Genomic DNA, 12,180 nt, shown 5'->3' with positions numbered 1-12,180 from the left:
TGCCGCTCTACCGAGCGAGCTCTAGGGTGGGTGGAGCGAGTAAACAGAATGCAATCAGAAACTTTCTGTAGCCCGCTCAACCAAGCTGCTCGACCGAGTGAGCCCCTGTTTTGGTCGAGCGAAGTCTCTGATGCTCCTAGGATGCTGTTTTTGACTCTTCAAATACTTGAGGATGTTTCATTATCATTTAATCATAGTTTTAATGTAATTAATGTTACTTAGTGTGATCTGTCCTATAAATAGAGAGCTCTCATACACTCATAATAGATCATCAAATACAACCCCTAAGCCAAACACATAGCCTTTTAATTTTATTTCTTACTCAATTGTAGTACTTCATTTGTAAGAGTGTTTTATACTCCTTTGATATAATATAAACAAGAAACTACACACGACGGAAGACGTAGCCATTATTGGGTGAACCTCCTTAAATTTTTTTGTGTCTCTAAGCAAGATTTACATTATCAAACATTTGTTAGTTCATTGATATTAATATCGTACATCAAAAGTTTTTAACATCGTATCGATTTTAGCAATTATTTCAGCTTCCTTAGATACAACGTACACGTACTAGACTGTAGTCCAATCACTAATGGCATTCAACTTAAAACTAACTGAATACAAATATTGGTCGCTTCTAACATACTTTAGACAAAAATGACCACCGGAATTCAATCCAATTACCCAATAATCCAAATGGAGTAATTAAATAAATCAACTTTCACACCACACAATAGCCCTATGTTACAAAATGATGGAATATTAGAGCGGTACTAGTGTGGATTTTAAGTATAATATTTTGGGTTCGATTAATTTTGATTTATATGTGTGTTAAAGAATTAATTGTATTAAAATTTAACCTGATGTTTAAGATTTCGATATATTTTATAAATTCTATCACGTACCCTTATATGAGAGCCATTTGAAATATAATTGTGGATGCATAGCTTGCTCTTTTTTATATTACGTTAAATTTTCCCCTTGAAATGAGGAGTGAATAGATTCGAACCTATAATTATTTCTCATATAAAAATTGAATATCATATCAAGAAATAAACTCAACTCAATATAAAGTATGTTATGAATTTATTAGTGTAAACTAAATATCTCACTGGTTAAATTTTTTATGTGAATTATTTTAAATTGAATCAAGTCATTTTTAATTTCAATTAACTTAATTGATATTTGGATAAGTCTAGTTTAGGGCAAAAACAAAACAACGGGAACGGGACGTGGTATTGTTAAGCAGTAGTATTAATTTGGCAAAAACATGTGCACACCATGTGCGTTCCGTTCCCACAGAGATTGTTCGTAATAGTGCAGTGTTGGAACTTATAACTTGTTCGTCCCAACCATAAAACCCTTGAAAATGACCAATCCACTAGTATGGTAGCCTGTACCGTGTAGCCCCTTTCATTCCCCAAGCTTTTGGTTAGATAGCACTTGACAACATATAGCTAGGACCATAGTGTGAAAATATGCTAATCTTTACTTGGACTTTTTATTTTGCTTTACGTATCCGTGTCCGATCTTTGATGCTCGGATATTGCTATGACACTTAACACTTTATTTTAGGCGTAAAAATGAATATTTAGACGTATCCAGCAGTTGGACGGTAACATAGACGAAACCATAGACGGTAAAGGTCGTGATCGCAGTAACGGATCCATGGTGATGCGGTAAGGATAGTTGTGCAGTTATCATAACGCTTAAATATCGGACGAAACCATAAGATATCTCTTGATACGACCTAAAACGCGTTTTTATACACCTTTACAACGCGAGGATTATATATTCATTTATTTTGAAAACCTTTAGAACGCGGTTGATGCGATGCAATTCTTTTTACACTATGGCTAGAATTAAGAAGGACACGCATTAAATTCAAGTAGATATCATGTCAATTAGCCAACTCAATCAAAAGTATCAGCTTAATCATATAATTAAAACTCCATAATCTAATAATGTATGGAAGTCAAGAGTCTATAAATAGCCCCACAAATATTAAGATGACTTTGATAGCTAGGCAATCAATTAATTGATTGTTAAGGGAGGTATAGATCGAGACTCAATAATGTAATAATAAGTGATCAAGTGCTTAGAAAGTAGCATTGCTAGAAGCTTACATTTATAGGTAGATGAAGTTGAAAACATAATGGTTTACACAAAAATGAATAGTCATGATCAAATAGTTGGCAAATCCACATGGTGCAGTATGGGATATAACAAGGAATGCGTAGCCTATTCTATTCTCCCTGAGTGAAATCATGTTAGCTGTTACGCCCCCCTGTCTATCTTTATAGGACTAACTACCCACTTTCCACTTATACCCAATATTCAACATAATTTTTGTTATTCCATAGGCAAAATGGTGTTCTATCAAATGTTGGAGTTAAATTTATCTAAACAGGTTATTTAAAATGTCAAGTGTAATTAGTTAATATGATCAATCAATCTAGTATTTAATTTCAATCCTATTTATAAGATTTGATTAAGTCTATATTTATAACTTCCCTAACAATTCCACTTACAAACAAAATATTAACCCAAAAGTTAGTTGACCTTGTAGAACCTTAATTCTAGATTGACTTTGCTCAAGAATGAACAATGTATTCCACTTACAAACACTCTTTTTTGGCATCCTTTGTCTTTAATCTAAGAAATAATTTAAGAATAATCGTTTATGTATAAATTAAATTCGTCGTTTTTTTATGAGCGGAATTCACTGGGTCGGATAATAATGATGTATACAATAACACTGTTGTTCTAGTGTCATTTTAAGAGGGTGATAATTATCTAACCTTCAAATCACTAAATAGGGATTCCAAATTAAAATTTTATATATATATATATATATATATATATATATATATATATATATATATATATATATATATATATATATATATATATATATATATATATATATATATATATATATATATATATTAATTTATGATAAAATTACACTTTAAGCTAAGCTTAAAGATCACATATTCTTACAAATATAGCGCAAATTAGCATAAGTCACTAGCATCATACTTCCTCCGTTCCGTTTTAGTCGCTACATTTGCATGGGCACGGAAATTAAGAAAAGTGATTGACCTACACTGTAGCTGATTGTTTACTTTATAGAGTATAGTATTTTATTATTGTTAATTGAAAAAGAAAAAGGAAAAATAGGTTGTTAGGTTATTTTATAGAGTATAGTATAGTATTTTATTATAGAGTATAGAGTATAGAATAGGATAAAAATAGGGGTAGGTAGAACTTTAAATGATTGTTTTATTACTAAAAACGAAAATGTAACAAGTAATATGAAATTGTCAAAAATAAAAAATGTAGCAGGTATTTTGGAACGGAGAAAGTATATATATATTATATATATATATATATATATATATATATATATATATATATATATATATATATAGCCTTATAACAAATTTAAATAAACAGAAAATGTACTTTATTTATATTTAAAAACAAGGCACGTGTGTGTTGTTCATAAGCTCCCCCACCTTCATTCATTTATTTTGACCCACGAATGTAGATAATGTAGTTATATAGCCTTAGACTCCAACTTCTTCACCCACTTCACTTATTAATTAGAGGTGAAGGTTTAACACTTTTTATATGAAAACAACTCTAATTTTCACGATACTATTCATATTAAGAAATGGGTACAATGTTTTATTATATGATACTTGTAGGAAAGTAAATATTCTATGAATATTTTTCCTACAATACTCTATTTTTTGTGGCTTCCAAATTGCAACAACAAGGGTTGACGTTGGATGAAGAACTGAGGGAGACATTTAAATTATGTGGATGATATCAAAAGTAATAATGAATATATAAAATAATAATAAAAAAGTGTTGAGGATATTTCCATATAAACAAATATTGTAAAATTAAATAGATAAATTAAGAAGAAAAGTCTAACAGCTCAAAAGAACAAATTTAGAACATATAAATCAAGGAGTTCCCTTAGAGTTAAAAGGTAAGTTTTATCGAATGACCATTACACTAGTGCTACTATATGGATCAAAATGTTAGGTTTTAGAAAGAATTATAATAGAAAGATGAGAGTAGCGAAAATGAGAATGTTTTGATGGATAATAAGTGATTGAGATATACTCCCTATATTTGTAAATTGTTATTTAGGAAAAATTATTTATTTGTTATATATATATATACATATATATATATATATATATATATATATATATATATATATATATATATATATATATATATATATATATATATATATATATATATATATTGAAGTATATTAAAATAATCAGTTTCCAAATGCAAGAAATATTTGGATTATGAAAATCCTTCTATTTTTTAAAAAAATAACAATAATGTTAAAGGGAAATCGAATTCTAGGATTTGGATTGAGCGAAGAATCTAGGGAAATAAAAAAAGAAAAAGATTCGATAATTACTAATCATATATGAATCGTCCATTCAAACTCGATTTCTGAATCGGACAAATTCTTCAGTGCCAGAAAAAAAATTAAAAATTTGGCTAATCAAACAAGGACAATAAAAAAAAAATAGAAAAAATAGACTTAACTGTTTTTTAAATATGAAGAAAAGTGAGGCAAATTGTAATTGATAAACAATGGTTACCATTTAAGCCTAACAATTGAAAACTGAAAGAGGAGTATAATAATATTAAAGCATATAAATAATAATTTAAAGATTATGGAGATATTGTCAAGGAACCAACTCAACCAAAAGCTTAAATTAATGATTGAGGCCCCAGAATATGTTACATACTCTAATACGCCCCTTAACACGAGAGCCTTTTGGGCTTGAAGTGTGGATGTGGCACAGGGCCTCCTTATACGTGGTGCTAACTATTCCACTTTAAATGAGGGGTGGTTGAGATTCGAACCTGTGACCTCTTATTTCAATGACTTCTGATACCATGTTAAGAAACCAATTCAATCAAAAGCTTAAGCTAATGACAGATATTTAAAAGGATATCAATATTTGTTTATAACCTAATTCCCAACAATTATTAATTAGCTTAATGGGAAATATGTACGAACTTCAGTATATCCCAACAACCAATTGCATTAATAAATACTTCCTCCGTTCTTTTTTGATCCTTCACATTACTATAATGGGTAGTTTCAAAAGTTTTTCTACTTTAGAATACTTTCTATTTTTAGAAAGTTTTTATCCCACTTTTACCCCTTAAAACCCCCATTTTCTTTTAATGTACTCTTTTTTTTTATAATTATTTTCTCTCTCATACTTTCAATATAATCATTACTTCACACTACTATTTAATTAAAATAATACCTACTACAACCTCATACTTCCAATACAATCATTACTTCACACTACTATTTAATTAAAATAATACCCACTACAATCTAAAGATTCTATCTTCCTTAACATGTGTGAAAAACCCAAAGTAAAAAATTAAAAAAGAACGGAGGGAGTAGAATTTAACTGTTGGAAAAGTAACTTAATAATATTAATTAGCTGCCTAATGAAAAGATAATCTGATCATTGTCATTATATCTTTAATTTAACGGTTACGGTCATATTAAAAAATAATTAAAAGCTAGATTCGGGATAGCCATAGAAGAAATTATTATTTAGTTTATTTTAAGTACGTTTTGTAGATAACTTTTCAAGGTCTTGACTTCCTTACGTCATCATTTCGGGTTCTTTAACTAGGTCTAGGTAGTCTTAAGCTCTTTACCGTCGTTATATGTTGGTTAAGTTGACTCGTTTGATGAACTGAAAATATTAATTGTTTGTTTAATTAATTGAAAATATTAATCTTTCGATAAATATTAAGTGAGCTGTTGAAGTCATCTAAGTGTGAATATGCTTAGTAAAAATTAGTTCTTTGCTCTTTGTTGTTGATTATTTTAAATGAGAAAGAATGAACTTAAAGGTCATTAAAAAACCGATCAAAAATTCATTTGTCAAATACACTACTATTGTAAACAGTATCATAGAAATTGAAGTAATTTCCTATTTAAACAATGCCTACTATTAGGGCCGAACACTCAACAAGTGATCTACATATATGTTGAATTAAATTGATTGTTATATTTTTGTAAATATTAATTAATTATATTTATTTAAATTTATTGATGTGAACTGTAATTTAAACAGACCTAAACCTACTAAATTCTCGTGTGAGTAATAAATTACAAGTGCATGGCACAAAATGAATAATGGTACGTAAACATGCACGTCGTCTACCAAGCTTATGAATGGAGTAATAATATACGATGGGCTGTCTCCTTATAAAACGATCATGTTCTCACATGGGTTCATCTTCTATATACAACTATAATTTAATGCCCTCGTGAACTCCTGGAATTGTCTGAACTCTGAAGCTAGCAATCAACGTAGGGGACCAACTAACACTGTAAACGCAATAGCCTTAATCTCCCATCAATCTACTGCTTTACAGCTTTGATTTTTGGGGCATGCAATACTTCTATGTCCGTTACATAATACTTGCACGGTTACACCATTAATATAGTTTGACACGTATTAAAAAATAATTTATTGATAGCAAATAATAAGATGATTTATCTCATTTCGATTAATTAAAGATGATTTACACACTTTATAAGTCTTTGGGGCCCTTCCTCACATTTCCATATGGTTTTGGCTGGGATATTAATTTTTTGACTTATAATAAAGTGTGGGGACCTTGTGTTTTCTTGATAATATATTGTCATTTACAATAAGTTCAGCCTAACAATAAAATACTATTATTGTGGTCTTTAAATAAAGGAGAAAGTCATATGTTAATGAGATATGTAGTAGGAATAAAGTAATGATAAACAAGATAATTAATAAGTTATATTATGACATATATATAGTAATGTCACTACAACATAATATACTTCTAGTGGTATATATTTAATTTAAATGTCACTACTTTAAATTTCTAATGGTATATATATTCAATGTTATTTGTTAGACCCTTTAACAACATAATAAAAAAAATCATACTAAAGCATTTTGCGACGTAGAGTATAGTGACATTTCTCATAAATATCACCATTGACTATAGTAACAATTATATATGTCGTTAAAGGTCAAATAAAGTGTCACTAAATCACGTTATAATGGAGTTAAAAATAAAAATTAACAATTACTACACTAAAAATATAAATCGGTAGGTTAATTTTATTGTAATGCATTTGAAATGAACAAGAAAAAGAATGTAACAGGATGTATTTGATTAATATCATTATCTCTTTTTCTTGTACATACCTGTTTTCCTCAGTGTACTGCTAGTATAAACTTTGATGCATGTGCAATCTTTTGCTTTCCACTCTGGGATATATGTTCCATCTCTTCTGTACGGTTTGGCATTCTGATATCCACACAATTCCACTCTTTTTTATTATGACATCATATACTATTATGATCATCATGCCTTTCAATAACTATTAAAACAATGTATGCATGTTCTCATAAGATGTAACATATATAGTTGAGGGGTAGGATCTAATAAAAACATGTAATTAAGTTGATGAAAACGGTGAAACTTATTTTTTTAGAATAAAAAAGTCTTTTTACTTAAGGATTTGTGCGTTTATGAGTTTTAGTTTTTTAAAATATTTATGAAAATATTATTGTAAATATGTAGGAGACTAAAATGTATTCCCATTTTAAAGTTGCAAATAATTGTCTAAATATTACGCACTGAAATATGTATTTCTGAGTTTTAGTATACAAAGTTTTTTTTGGGATTCAAATTTTATGTAATATAAGGGGTAAATGTGTTAGTTTATGAGTTTCAGTTTTTAAAATAATTTACAAAATTATCACCACAAATATGTACCGCAGAGGCGGAATGTATTTCCATTTTAAAGGTTGCAAATAATTTCCTAAATGCCTCTGAAATATGTATTTCCGATTTTTAGTTTTTCCTAACTTAATTGGTTTACACATGATCATGTTCCTACAGTTAAGAATCGAATTATATATGTTTTCCTCATCGAAAAGTCAAAAATTGAAGGGGGCATTGTTTATTGGTTTTGTTGTGTGATCGATGTTGTTATTGGGGCTAGGGCATAAAACTTAGGGTGTCAAGCGGTTGATGGTGGTGGGGTGAAATCTTGGTGCAATAGGAATTATGTCGTGTTTATAAGGGTAGGGTTGGTTTAAGCTTTAAGAAGGTATAGATTTGGATTGTGACTAGAGTTATTATGACATTAGGGTAAATGGATTTAAAATTAACTTGTCATGTTTGAAAATAATGTTTTATTTGAAAATTTAAAATTAATTCAAATTTATTGTGTGACTCATCAAAAATTTTTAAATTTGAATTGGAATCAAATTCCACCATTATTTTTAAAGTAGTTAAAGTTGAAAATTTGAGAATGACTATTCAAGCCTTGTCATTCTCAAATTCTTCATTTATGATTTCATAATTGAAATTCATAATTTTAATTGAAATATTTGTTTTCAAACACTACATTAATGAAAATATTGCAAGTTAGATATTGTCAAATTGCTTTTATTCAATATTTTGCTATTTAATGATAATTAAATAGCAAATGAATAATTACTACACATTTTCAATCGAACAAAAATTACAATTACTTGTAACGCCTATTTTAGAAAAATACTATCAAATATATTATAAGCGTTATTTAGTGTACATGTAAAAATTAGAGTATTTGAAAACAAATACTTAATTATGCGCACTATACTACACATTCCTTATTTTGGAGAATTATCATGGGATGCAATTATGCAAACCTTTGACCGTATTGTTTTTTATAAAAATTATTAATGTACTTGCAACTTAAAAAGATAGTTTCTGAATTCTGACAAATAATCATACGATATATGTTTAGTTAAAAGCATGAAAATCAATTACTCCTATATTCTTGAAAACAAATAATAAGTATACCATATAATATTATAAAAAAATATTGAAAAATTCACATAGCTATTTCATAGAATTTTGCTACATAGAACATTTTTACAGGTTAAAATGTGATTGTGTGATATTTAAAAGATTTTTTTTACATTAAATATAATTTTAAGTATTAAAGATAAGTTTTCTAAAAATTTTTTATTAAATAAAATCATTCAATGATACAGTATTATAAAAGAACTGAAAATTCATACAATACCATAAAAGAAATGAAAAATAATATATGGTGATTTTATAGAATGAGTGAATTATTGGATTATGTGGATATTAAGAATTTTGGCACAATTTATTTTTACAAAATCGTTTATTTCATAAAAATATCTATTTTTGGACAGAATATATAATGATCAATAATTATTTATTCAATCAAGCAATAATTATGTTATTATAAAAATTATCTCAATTTTTACATAATTTTATTGATATTATAATTTGATATCTATAAAATACAATTACATCTTTTTTCAATTCACATTTATAGTTATTTTCAAACTAACAAACTTTCTGCATTGCAAGAATTTGTATACTAATATTGTACTACCTCTGTTCTTTTTACTTACACCCAAACACCTTTTTACTCTTTTTTCAATCGATTATATCTCAAGTTATACACAATTAAAAATTATAAAAATTTTATATTATAAAAATATGCGTCGAAACGAATAAAACAAGATCTCACATGACTATATTTTTTTTCGTATACTAGCCGTAATATGCAAAATAAAAAATGATTAAAATGGGCATGGGTGCGACTAAAAAAACGGATGAAGTATATTTATACAATACTATAATTACTTGTCCTAAAAAACTAAAAAAAATAAATAAATGCATTTTAAGCACCTTAATGAGCAACATTAAAAGTATTTTTGACAAAAAGTTTTATTATTTGTTAAAGGTTGATTAGAAGATTATCCTAGCTGGCTAGCTGGAGAAAATTAAAGCCAAAAGAAAACCTCATCTTCTCATGAGTCATGAGTCATGAGTGATGACCACAAGTTGGATGATTTCACATGGGACAAACACCCCTCTCCCCTTGAGGGCATTTATAAGCCTCAATACTCCCATTCTTCTTTCACAACACATAAACAAACTTTTACAACATCACACTATATGTCCATATGCTAGCTTTTTGCCACCAAAATACAACCACCTTATTAGCACCCGCAGCCCGGCCCGTCACAATGCGCTTGAAAAGAGGCACTTGTCGACCGACAATGTCGAACCTGGCTTCAAGAAGGCCGCGCTCGTGCAAAGTGCGCGCGCGGCGAGCGCATGATGCCGTGGCTAGGAAGGTCAGGAAACTACAAAGACTCGTACCTGGTGGCCAAAGGATGCAGCTCGACCGCCTTTTTCTTCAAACAGCTGATTACATTTTGCATTTGAGGTTGCAAATAAATCTTATTCAAGCTATTTTTAAACTCTATTCACCTCATCTTTGATTATTAGTTAATTATAATGAATTAGTTTATATATATATATATATATATATATATATATATATATATATATATATATATATATATATTTATGTCTTATTATTAATAATATATAGCAATAATTCAATTATCTAATTATTTCGACTCCAAAAAATTGAGGAGGTGAAATATTAGATCAAGTTTGTTTAGGGTAATTTTTCATTATTTTTCCAATATATATTAGTCTATGGAATCGATTACATTGAAGTTGTAATGCCATAATTGTTTGTTATCAAATTACAGCTTCCATGTATTAGAAATTTAGAAAATTTATATAATATCACTTATTATCATTGTTTAATGTTCATACTTATTTTTGTAGAACTTTGAATTATTGACAAAAATTAGCTGATTAAGTGGAGTATATTTATTCATAAGTAAACTTCTTTCAATGTTTTCTTTTGCAAGAAAATTAAGTGAGCCTGGCTTAAGATTTCAAAGAGGATAAATTGATTAATGGAGGCACCTTATTTGAATAAGAGTAGATCTTGTTTCATCCATATATAATATTCATCATCTCATGACATTTGATTACTGTAATTGTTCTACATCAAAAATCAAAATATGATCATAAATTTTCTTATAAAAGTTAATGATAAACATCTTTCAAATATAAGTTTAATGTTTTCAAATTATATTCACAATTGGATGTATATATGGAGTACATTACATCATCCCAGTACCCAATAATGTTATTAAATGATTCCCAATATATAGGATGGATGGGATTTGAGATCGAATATACGCAACTTGAATCTTGTCAGCGAAAAAACTAGCTAATAAAAAAGGCTTTTTCAATTAATTTTTGATAGCAAATGTTATATGCAACTTCACGTATATAAGATGTGTATACATAATGAATCATATTAATATAGTCAATCCATTATAATCCAAAACAAAGAAAATTATAAATCTATAGTAACAACAAAATAACATAAATCATAAACAATAAAATACTATCACAAAACAATTACATGTAATATTATCTTAATTATTTACATGTGCATATTTTAAAAATTCTCATTTGATGAGATATGTACTTCTATAATAATGTAATAAAATAAAATGAAAGAAATATTAAATAAAGACAATAATGGTTCAACCTCAAAAAATTTGGGCACCTTATATTGGAGGGAGTAACTAGTTTTCAGGGGCCAACATATTAATGAATTATGTCCTATATGGAGTATAACCGTATAAGTATGATCATATTTAGTATAATACACATTATGATGAGATCCTACAATCCTAGAACTTACCCTTAACCCATTATTAATAGCATCATTTTTCTTTTCTGACTAATTCTTTTGATATAAATCAAGTTAATTACATAACAGATAAAAATGTTAATTTTATAGTAATCTTGGAATTAAAATGATAGTATTTAAGTTGTTGGGCCTACGTTTATAAACTACTACTAAAATATCGATGTTTTTAATGTGTGAACTATTTATTATTGATTTTTGAAAAAATACTATTATATTTTTTGTGAGGAGTCTGAAAAGAAGAATTTGGAAGCAAACTTCCAAAGATATGGCTAGATTATATTATTTAAAAATTGCATCTTAGATTACTAAATACTGTTGCGAGCTGGATTTTAATACTTTTGTTCTTGAAGAAACTAGTAGAAAGAAACGTACGTGGTCCAATAAAAAATTGGCTGCTTTTATGTTGTCTGTGGCAATTGGTATCAAAGGGCATACCTACAAAACATTTGTGTCATATTGTTATAAGCATTACAAAATCTAATTAC

The sequence above is a fragment of the Amaranthus tricolor genome, chromosome 3 (assembly GCF_026212465.1).
Source record: "Amaranthus tricolor cultivar Red isolate AtriRed21 chromosome 3, ASM2621246v1, whole genome shotgun sequence".
NCBI classification, from domain to species: Eukaryota; Viridiplantae; Streptophyta; class Magnoliopsida; order Caryophyllales; family Amaranthaceae; genus Amaranthus; species Amaranthus tricolor.
The sequence above is the reverse complement of the archived record's forward strand: the minus strand, read 5'-3'. Positions refer to the sequence as shown.